Source organism: Salmo salar, chromosome 27 (genome assembly GCF_965601325.2).
Source record: "Salmo salar chromosome 27, fSalSal1, whole genome shotgun sequence".
Classification (NCBI taxonomy): Eukaryota; Metazoa; Chordata; class Actinopteri; order Salmoniformes; family Salmonidae; genus Salmo; species Salmo salar.
The window spans coordinates 8,881,076-8,892,113 of record NC_138317.1 but is presented as its reverse complement, the minus strand read 5'-3'; the positions used below and the strand labels follow the sequence as shown (position 1 = coordinate 8,892,113).

At 46.2% G+C, this 11,038-nt stretch overlaps 1 long non-coding RNA gene across 1 annotated transcript; it reads right to left on the bottom strand.

The window, feature by feature from the left end:
* Positions 1–5,835: 5,835 nt before the first annotated feature.
* Positions 5,836–7,203, bottom strand: LOC123730971 (uncharacterized). The gene is made up of 2 exons (XR_006762466.2): positions 6,796–7,203; positions 5,836–6,481 (listed from the first exon to the last, which is right to left on the bottom strand). It is a non-coding gene; the product is annotated as an uncharacterized LOC123730971 (long non-coding RNA).
* Positions 7,204–11,038: the final 3,835 nt, after the last annotated feature.

Here is an 11,038-nt window from a genome sequence, read left to right as displayed (position 1 = left end):
AGAGGGGAGATTATGGGCCCATCGAATCAATCGATCACGGAGACCAAGCGGCACGTACTGGACACCTGCCGGACACTGCGCTGGTGCAGGTTCCAACCGTAACGCCCGCTCGATCTCCGCGTCCAACTCCCATACCACCGGAGCTACCAAGCACGACGCTGGAATGATGGGAGCCGGATCGATGGCCCTCTCCTCGGTGTCATATAGGCGGGACAGTGCATCGGCCTTCGTGTTCTGTGCACCTGGCCGATAAGAGATCGTGAACCGGAAACGGGTAAAGAACATGGCCCACCTGGCCTGACGCGGATTCAGTCTCCTAGCTGCCCGGATGTACTCGAGATTACGGTGGTCAGTCCAGATGAGGAAAGGGTGCTTAGCCCCCTCAAGCCAATGTCTCCACACCTTCAGAGCCTTGACCACAACTAACAACTCCCGGTCCCCCACGTCATAGTTCTGCTCCGCCGGCCCGAGCTTCCTGGAAAAGAAAGCGCACGGGCGGAGTTTGGGTGGCGTGCCCGAGCGCTGTGATAGCACGGCCCCCACCCCAGTCTCGGACGCGTCCACCTCCACTATGAATGCCAAAGAGGGATCCGGATGAGCCAGCACGGGAGCGTTGGTAAACAGCTCCTTCAGGCGACTGAACGCTCTGTTCGCCTCTGCTGACCAGCGCAAGCGTGCCGGACCCCCCTTCAGCAGTGAGGTAATGGGAGCAGCAACTTCACCAAAGCCCCGGATAAACCTCCGGTAGTAAATGGCAAACCCTAAAAACCGCTGCACCTCCTTTACCGTAGTCGGAGTCGGCCAATTACGCACGGCTTTAACGCGGTCATCCTCCATCACCACCCCCGAGGTGGAAATGCGATACCCCAGGAAGGAAACGGCTCGTTTGAAAAACTCACATTTCTCAGCCTTGACGTACAGGTCATTCTCCAGCAGTCGCCCAAGCACCTTGCGCACCAGGGAGACATGCGCGGCGCGGGTGGCGGAATAGATCAGGATGTCATCAATATACACCACCACCCCCTGCCTGTGCAGGTCCCTGAGAATCTCGTCAACAAAGGATTGAAAGACGGCTGGAGCATTCTTTAACCCATACGGCATGACGAGGTACTCATAGTGGCCCGATGTGGTACTGAATGCGGTTTTCCACTCGTCTCCTCCCCGTATACGCACCAGATTGTATGCGCTCCTGAGGTCCAATTTCGTGAAAAAAAGCGCGCCGTGAAATGATTCCACCGCCGTAGCGATGAGAGGTAGCGGGTAACTAAACCCTACTGTGATACAATTTAGACCTCGATAATCAATGCACGGACGCAGCCCACCATCCTTTTTCTTCACGAAAAAGAAACTCGAGGAGACGGGTGACATGGAGGGCCGAATGTACCCCTGTCTCAGAGATTCCGTGACATATGTCTCCTTAGCCAACGTCTCCTCCTGTGACAATGGGTACACGTGACTCCTGGGAAGTGTAGCGTTTACCTGGAGGTTTATCACGCAATCCCCTCGTCGATGAGGTGGTAATCGGGTTGCCCTCTTTTTACAGAAGGCGATAGCCAAATCGGCATACTCTGAGGGAATACGCACAGTGGAAACCTGGTCTGGACTCTCCACCGTCGTCGCACCGATGGAAACTCCCTTACACCTGCCTGAGCACTCCTCTGACCACCCTCTGAGAGCCCCCTGTCTCCACGAAATATTGGGATTGTGATTGGCCAGCCAGGGAATCCCCAGCACCACTGGAAACGCAGGCGAATCAATGAGGAAGAGACTAATCCGTTCCCCATGATCCTCCTGTGTCACCATGTCCAGTAGCACCGTGGCCTCCCTGACCAGTCCTGACCCTAATGGTCGGCTATCTAAGGAGTGCACGGGGAAAGGTTGGTCCAACGACACCAGGGGAATCCCTAGCCTTAACGCGAGCCCACGATCCATAAAGTTTCCAGCTGCGCCTGAATCGACTAGCGCCTTATGCTGGAAAGAGGGAGGAAACAAGGGGAAAGTTACTAAGACGAACATATGACCAACAGGGAGCTCTGGGTGAGGTTGGTGCTTACTCACCTGAGGTGAACGAGGAGTGCTCCGCCTGCCTTCCCGATTCCCAGAGGAGCTCCCCCAGCACCGGTCGGTAGTGTGTCCTCTCCGACCACACTGGGTACAGGAGGAGCCTCCTCCTCCGGTTCCCCTGGACGCGGCCCCCCCTAGCTCCATAGGGACGGGAGCTGGTGGACCTGGAGGTGGAACCAACAGGGCCCTGTCCGGACGCCCGCGAGCAGCCAGCAGGTTGTCGAGACGAATGGACATCTCTATTAGTTCATCCAGTGAGAGGGTAGTGTCCCGACAGCCTAGCTCCCGGCAGACGTCCTCCCGGAGGCTACAACGATAGTGGTCCATCAGGGCCCTGTCGTTCCACCCCGCTCCAGCAGCCAGGGTCCGGAACTCCAGAGCAAAGTCCTGTGCGCTCCTCGTCTCCTGCCGCAGGTGGAACAGCCGTTCACCCGCCGCCCGGCCTTCTGCTGGGTGGTCGAACACGGCCCGGAAACGGCGGGTGAACTCGGGGTGGCGATCCCTTGCCGAGTCTGGGCCATACCACACTGCGTTTGCCCACTCCAGGGCACGTCCCGTTAAGCAGGAGACGAGGACGCTTACGCTCTCCTCTCCCGAGGGAGTCGGACGAACGGTAGCCAGGTACAACTCCAACTGTAGCAGGAATCCCTGGCACCCAGCCGCCGCTCCATCGTACTCCCTGGGGAGAGCCAGGCGCAAGGCTCCGGGTCCGGACGCCGGTGGAGGGGTAGCTGTTGGGGGGGAAGGTGGTGCTGGGGATGCGGTAGGGAGGCCACTCCTCTCCCATCGGTCCATCCTCTCCATCATCTGATCCATCGCTGAGCCGATTCGGTGGAGAATGGTGGTATGATGGAGAACCCGTTCTTCCATAGATGGGAGAGGAGGGGAGGCTGCTCCTGCTGACTCCATAGTGGTGCGGGATTCTGTCAGCGAATGCTAGAAGTGGTGGTAGGAGTCAGGCGCAGAGAGCAGAGGTAAGGAGATAATGTGTTTATTCCGTAACACAAACAAAAACGGTCGACGCCAACACAACCGGCGTGAAAATGCGAGGTGCCCTGCACGCACATGCGAGGTGCACAGCACGCACATAAAACAATACTATATGATCGCCAGCACTTTCAATAACAACACACACTGACGTAAATAATCCCGCACAAACCTGTGCGGGCTAAACAGGCTTAAATACCCATAAATCAAGAGAACCAAATAGGGAACAGGTGCAAACAATAAGACATACCAAACGAAAAGGAAAAAGGGATCAGCGGCGGCTAGTAGGCCGGTGACGACGACCGCCGAGCGCCGCCCGAGCAGGCAGGGGAGTCACCTTCGGTGGAATTCGTGACAGATAGCGTGCTCTACTTATGAATACAATGATAACAAACTACATTCTTATACAATTATACCATCCCCTTCCGTGACACCCTCACCTCTAATTAATGGAAACATGCTTATGGCATGCATTTCACTCCAGCTAGAACATGCAAATGAGTATAGAATCAATAAGTTTGTATTCACTGCTCATAGCAACATTAGTCGTATCCCAGAGCCATTGTGAGCACTCCCCCTCCCAACTGTCTGTAACCCTTTCCTTCGTATGCCGGAAAATATGGTACGTTCAACCTACAAGGTACATCATACTACTGCTGTTGTGTCTGCGCACTTAAGGCGGCTACAAGCTCCACTCTATTGATCGACGTGTGAGCGTGCACGTGGGTGGAGTCGTTATTTTTGGTGGGCAGCGGACTCTTTCGTTGTGTTCCACTCAGAGAGGAAGTCCGCCTTGTATAGTGTATATCCACTAGGGGGCTTGGGAACAAGAGTAGCTTACCAAGCAAGAGGGGCCGAGCCACTCTATTTGACTCTAGCTAGCGCCGACATTTGAACTTCCGTGTTATGTGCCTGTTTACAAATGCTAGCTACATGTCAGGCTAGTCTGCTGTTCTATGCTTAACGACACTACTTTTTAGCCACAGAAGCAAACATGTCTCTTTTTGAATTGCAATTGCTAGAGCTTGAACAGCAAGAGCTTGAACTGCTGTTACTACTCAGGAGGAGAAGAAAAAAAAGGCAAGTTCGTCCACTGAATACTACAAGAGGGGCCAAGGAAGAATACCCGTCTCTTGTCCAACCTCTGCGAAGCATTGACGAGGAAAGACATTTTAAATTTTTTAGGATGTCTGTTGCCAGATTTGATGACTTGCTTCAGCAACTTGCCCTTCACATCTCGCACAAAATAACTCACAGCTTGCCCGTAAGTGTTGCAGAAAGGCTGTATGTGACCCTTTGTTTTTTGGTGAGCGGCAGCACACAGCAAAGTATCGCTGCGAGTTATAATTTATGAGCTAGGAATCTCGACAGTTTGTGCCATCGTCAGGTAAGTGTGCAGGTCTATCTGGCATGTCCTGAAGGAGGATTTGGCTTATCCCTCCATGGCACAATGGGCAGAAATCGGCAGAGATTTTGTGGATTGTTGGTATTATTCGTTTTATGCCAGAGCTATCGATGGAAAATATGTTCGGATCCGGCAAACTCGGGCAGCGAAATACTACAATTCAAGGGCTTTTTCTCAATGGTTCCGATGGCACTCTGCGATGCCAGGTACTGACCATATCCAGGTAAGATACGCTAAATACATGTGACTATATACATATGATGTGAAAATTATACCAATATAGACATTTTAATGTTATGCCGCACATAAGTGATCAGGCATCCCAATAAGAGGATGGGGGACTATGTCAAAACAAGCTACACAATTGTTACACTACACATTTGACAGCCTTCATGTTCCTATTCAATACTAATGGAAACACTTATTTTATGTTGACATTGATGACACCAAGAAGATCTACAACTACCGCCACTCAAGAGGGATCCTTGCTGCAAGATGGGGGATCCTGGGATGAGCCCTCGATGTTGCCCCAGAGAAAGCTGAGAGACCATTGTGAAGGCCTGCATGGCATACCACCACTACCTTTGCAACATAGACACTGACAACACAACACAGATTCATCAACACGGTACATCCACCCCACGTTTGTTGACCACTCCACACCCACTGGGGACCTGCTTCCAGGAGAGTGGAGACAGGTGGCACAAGGGGACACCAGCTTCCTGGAAACCAAGAAACATGTCGGCAGACAGGGCAACCAGAGTTGCTATAGACGTGCACAACAACCTAAAGGACTACTTCCTCACACCAGCAGGTCAGGTGTCTTTCCAGGATGCTGCTATCACGCGTGGCACCCTACTGTAAATGTTGGAGTGTGGTTTAGAAAACAGGCGCACACAAGTTCTCTTCTTCTGGTTGATGACGGTTTGACTCATGTTGTGAGCCTCACACTTGGTTTTGCTGTTTTTCTTATTCACACTTCACAAAATGACAGTCATTTCATCCTTGTTTTAGTTTTTCATATTTTTGGGGGAGGCTAGACCCTCAAGACATTTACCTAACCTTGTGTAATGTGTAGTGGCCTTTCAATGAGAACTTTCCTGCTATGGTAAATGGGTAAGAATGGCTGTCCAGCTGTAGACAATAAGGCTAGACCCTCGAAACATTGACCTCATCTACATATCACAAGGTTGAACATGGTCATGTGTAGTGTCCTTTTAATGGAGACCTTCCTGCTTTGGTACATGGGTCAGTGTCCAGCTGTAGACAATAAAGACCCCCAAGACATTAACCTCATCTTCATGGCTCAGGTACAAAGCAGTACAAGTTTACTGAGTCACTCATTTAAAAAAAGTAATAACCAGACAAATACATTTGCAGTCCTTTTAGATATTTATTTACTATCACAAGAGGAAAATAGTACAATGCAATACACAGGTGAAAAGTGTGATGAAAGTCGAAAATAAGAGAAAAAACTAAGTAAAAACCAGTAACATATGAATGAGGAAATAAGTACAAAAAACATGCAACCCCCCCAAGTAAGTTACTCGCCACCATAACGTATGAATAAGAAAAAAAGCACACAACAGGTTTAGGGGTGAGACAAACGGGAGACGTTGATCAGCAGGAATAGACATCATCCATGGTACCATGACATCGTAGACGGCCTTTGCTGGACACTGCTGCTGTTTCTGTAACTCCTGCTGCCGTTTTTTTTAAGTCATCCACCCGCTGCATAATGTCAGTGTCCAAAGGATCCTCAGCTGTCTTCCTCTTCTGGGCATTGGAGCTGGATCGGGGAGATGGGGTGGAGGTTGATGGAGTTGCATGGCAGAGAGCACGGGTGCGCCTGGATTGTGGGTTGGGTGTTGGTAAGAAGGGCCTGGGCGTTGGGGAGAGGGGCCGGAGAGGTGATGAACCAGGCCAGAGAGATGATGAATCAAGGGGCGATGAACCACCTGTAGATGGGTCCTCAGGGCTCAGCTCCATCTCTGGACTGTCCAAAACCCCATACTCCTCCAACACCTACAAGCAGATGGTGAATACCTTATAATACAATGCAAACAATCTTACAATTCTCCATGGGCTCCTTTGAGTTAAAATGTTTACCCAAAAGAACTGATTTCATATACATCTCAATATAATTAACACACACACACATTAGCCCTGCTAATCTTATAATACAGTCACTGAAAGTTTTCCACTCACAATTTCTCCCATCCAGAAAAGAGCTGATTTCACATGTTCTAACTAGGTCTGCTAAACATAAAATCTGTCTGACAATGTTTCACGTGAACAAGAAGCCAATCCAGTAGTCTGACAATCGGTGGGACACGCACCTGCGGCAGCCCCATTCCTCGTCTCCTTCACCCTTTTCAGATTGCGTACATACCGGTCTTTCTCTATGTTTCTTTGATATCAGTATTGGTGTTCAAATTTCGTGATATATCCTTCTAGCTGTTGTCTTTTCCTTGCTTGTCCGAATATATCCCCATCGAAGGGTTATACAGGTTATTGTATTGTCTCACCAGCTCGCACAGCACTCCTCCGAACTGGACATAGACATAATTGCGCTTAGAAAATCTCGAAATGAAAAGCACAAAAAAGGAAGCTTGCAAGTAGTAGAAGTGGAGTAGCAGAACGTCCATCTCTTCCTTATTTATACCATACTTTTACATTACCATGTAGTTTACCAATTAAATGGTCTGACAATGAAGTGTACATACTAGGTATTCATGTTTATCCCCCCTCTCCTCCCCTCCCACTGTACAGGCAGACGCAGGCTATATGTCCAGGCAGTAAATTACGACATGATAGCCACACCTCTGAGAGACACACATAAATCCACCTCCTCACAATTACACCAAGGGTAGGCGAAGGACTGCTGTCCTTAAAATGCAAAAAAAGAGGACGAGAAGGCCGGGTTGACTAGACAAAGTGAAATCATACCTAAAAGATGTGGTAACATTTTGAATATAAAGATACTATATCATATATAATAAGATAATATAAGATAATATTTAATATATGCTAACAGCTATGAACTAAGGTGAACCACTTTCTGAACCCCAGATACGATCCGATATAGAATCAGAATGTAGAGCACATGCCTTCTGAATAAGAATCTTCTCAATCACAATCCATCCCTTCTCATGTATTCCATATCTTGTTCCCAGGGCTCTCTCCCTCTATACGTTCCCCTCAGTGCCGATTAAAGCAGGGTCCATAATTAAATTTGCACACGTACTCATTCTGTTTTCTCCCCCTCTATAAGTGCCGTTTTAAGTGGGGCCCCTAATGAAACAGAGAGCTGCAAATAAATGAATGTGAATTAGATAGCCAACCATCTCCAGACATGCCTCCCTGGGGATATTAACATATTATCACATCTAATGTAATTTCTTGCATGTTCCCGCTATCAAAAAGCCCCCCTTTCTAAATTAATTTAGAGAAGTGAAAATGAAATTAAAGCCAAACCAGGAAACACAATTGCTACGTTTCACCATGATGAGATTAGGTTGATTGGTGACTTTAGTGAACTCCGACGCTGGCATTTGTAGGCTGGTGGTGGGTTGTGTGATAACTATGTAAAGTGATTGCAGTCTTATAGGCCATGTGCCGGTGCAGACTATATATAATAATGATTATATCCATCATGTGACATGAAGAGATAGAGCACGTGAGTTGGTCAGATATGTACTGGCTAGCAGCCAAGACAGATGGACTATGATTGGTGGACAGGAAGGGTGTCGAGATATATGATTATGGCTTGGAATAGGATGAGTTCACACCCACCCTGCACACACACACACACACACACACACACACACACACACACACACACACACACACACACACAATGGCGGGCCCTCGACACTGACTCTACACTGTATGCAAGGATTTCCTTTGTGTTGTTTTAGGAATGCTGCATTATCTCACCAACCCCCTCTTGTCACATCTGTGTGAAGCAGTAGGTTCTGTTGTGTTAACATCCAGTAGGTCTGCTATCTGATGGGAAGTTAACTCAACAGTAACACTATTGCTCAACAACTCAGATTTTGAATCCAAAAAGTTAGATGTAATAAAAGGGTCTCAAATGAATTGTGTCTTTCTGTCGGCCCCTGCCGCTTCTAGAGGATGCATCGAGGGGAGGGCCTCATTTGACAAAGTCATTGGTGTGGACTGATTACACCTTGATGATGAATGTGTGATAGAATCTCAGCAGGGGAGTGGAGGAGACAGTTAGCGCCATGTCTCACCCCGACCTTACGCTCCACCTCCGCTCTACCTTGTCTCTCTCTTGTCTCTCTTTCTATGTATGTCTCTATTTCTCTGTTTCTCTCTCTCAATTCAATTCAAAGGGCTTTATTGGCATGGGAAACATGTTTACATTGCTAAAGCAAGTGAAATAGATAATAAACAAAAGTGAAATAAACAATAAAAAATGAACAGTAAACATTACACTCACAAAAGTTCAAAAGGAATAGAGACATTTCAAATGTCATTTTATGGCTATTGTAACAGCTGTCTTCATAAATGGACCAAGGCGCAGCAGGTATGTGAATACTCATCTTTAATCAAAATTAAGGAGTAAAGCATCCACTTAATAACACAAAAAGGTGACAACAGTGACAGTTCTGCAGGCTATAAACGCAGTGCAAAAACAACCACCCACAACCCCAGTGACAAACATACTCCTACATATGAATCCTACAGACGAAGAACCATATATGTGACAATTTTTCCATTTTAAGATAATCAGTTATTTTTATATTATTCATTGTGTGTACCACATTAGGTGTTTTATGGTTGACAAATAATTCACCATACTCATATCTTCCAACAACAATTGATATTTTTTTGTTACTTCAAAAAAAAAAAAAATATTGCCGTTTTAATTTTTTGAATGTGGAAGAACAGTATATCTCCAGTGATGATTTCAGTTTGTGGAAGAACAGTATATGTGACATTTTGCATGACACTTGTAAGATGTCCTTTTTTAACACCTGATATGATGTTTTAAGTACTTTCAAGTACAGATGCCCTTCATGTAAATAACTTAAATGCAATACGTAGTTAATTCATTTAATGGAGGTTCATTTAAAGGTGGTCTATCAACTTTAGCACCGATGACTTTTCTTAAAAGTTGAGTCATGAAATCTTAGTCTCATTTAAAATGAAGCCCTCAATGTGAACATACCATAGAATAACTACAAAAATAGAATACAATTAAATTAATTCAAACAAAAGAAGTACAACTTGTACATATCAAATATGGATCAATGTGATGTGCCAATATGCATGTCCATTATGCAGGTCCCTAAGGTCAATATTACAAAACGTTCAGAAAACCATTCTCTTTGCGTTTAACACTATGATCTGCAATTAAGTTTTGAATTGCGTTAAATCCATGCTAAAGGCATGAAATGTCCTTCTGTACTGAGGTGACAGCAGTAAATAAGTATTAACTGCTTAGAGTTGATGCTAAATGTGGTGACAGAGATGTATATTGTAATGAATAAAAAAGGAATCATTAGGATATTTTATTGTTAGAACAACATGATGCATGTTGATGGGATGTTAGTAAACTATTCTCTGTGCAATACCTGTGACTTTTAACCACCTCACTGAAGTGATCTGTAGTCCAGCTGGTCGCTTGAGAACAGAATCTGAGAGGTGACTGAAGTCTTCACATTGCATCCTCATCACCTTGAATGGTTTTGCTGGTTGTGCTTGTTGTTTCTCGTATGGGACAGTGTAGAAACTGTTTAACAGATGCAGCTTGCGCTCATCAGTCAACTTTCCACAATCCTTTCTGCACGTCGTGGAACACGCTCTTCCCTGCAGGATACAGTGTAACGTTACATATAACTAGCTAGCTACTGTAGCCATGTCGAATCATCCGGTGGATGGACAAAAAGTAGCTAGCTATGTTTCTTCTATAATCTAGCAATAACATTTGTAACGATAATGTATAAGTTAGTAGCCAACGAACTTTAGCTAATATATTTTCTCTATAGTTACAAATTAGACAACCCAGAACATACATGTTAGTTACTGTACTCTATAGCTAGCTAGCTTGATTGTTTGATATACGGTTCTTCCACATACCTCTTTTGGACAGCTTTTCCCAGTTTTTTCTTGACCCTTACGATTTGTATAGGGTTTTAACGCATCCCGTAAGATCTTCCTTTGCCTGTCTTTCCATTCTTTTAGTTTTGTTTTACGTTTCTTTCCCACATTTCGGCGATTTTCATCAGCAACAGAAAAGTTGTGCGCTTGTCCGTCCATTCTGAGTGGTGCACATAAACGGTTATTCCACGAGAGCCTATCTTTAAATTTAAAATGATTGTTAATTAGCGCGTGGAAAGCTTGTGAAACCGGTTCACTATAGAAAAAGAGTGTCCAATAATGATTTTTCATGTATATCTCGTTTTTTTGAAAAATGTCACATATACGGTTCTTCGTCTGTAGGATTCATATATGACTCCCAATCAGGAACAACGATCCCCAGCTGTTCCTGATCAGGAGTCACAAGACACACAGAACATTCAAACACACACACAAGACTGCTTCAATATA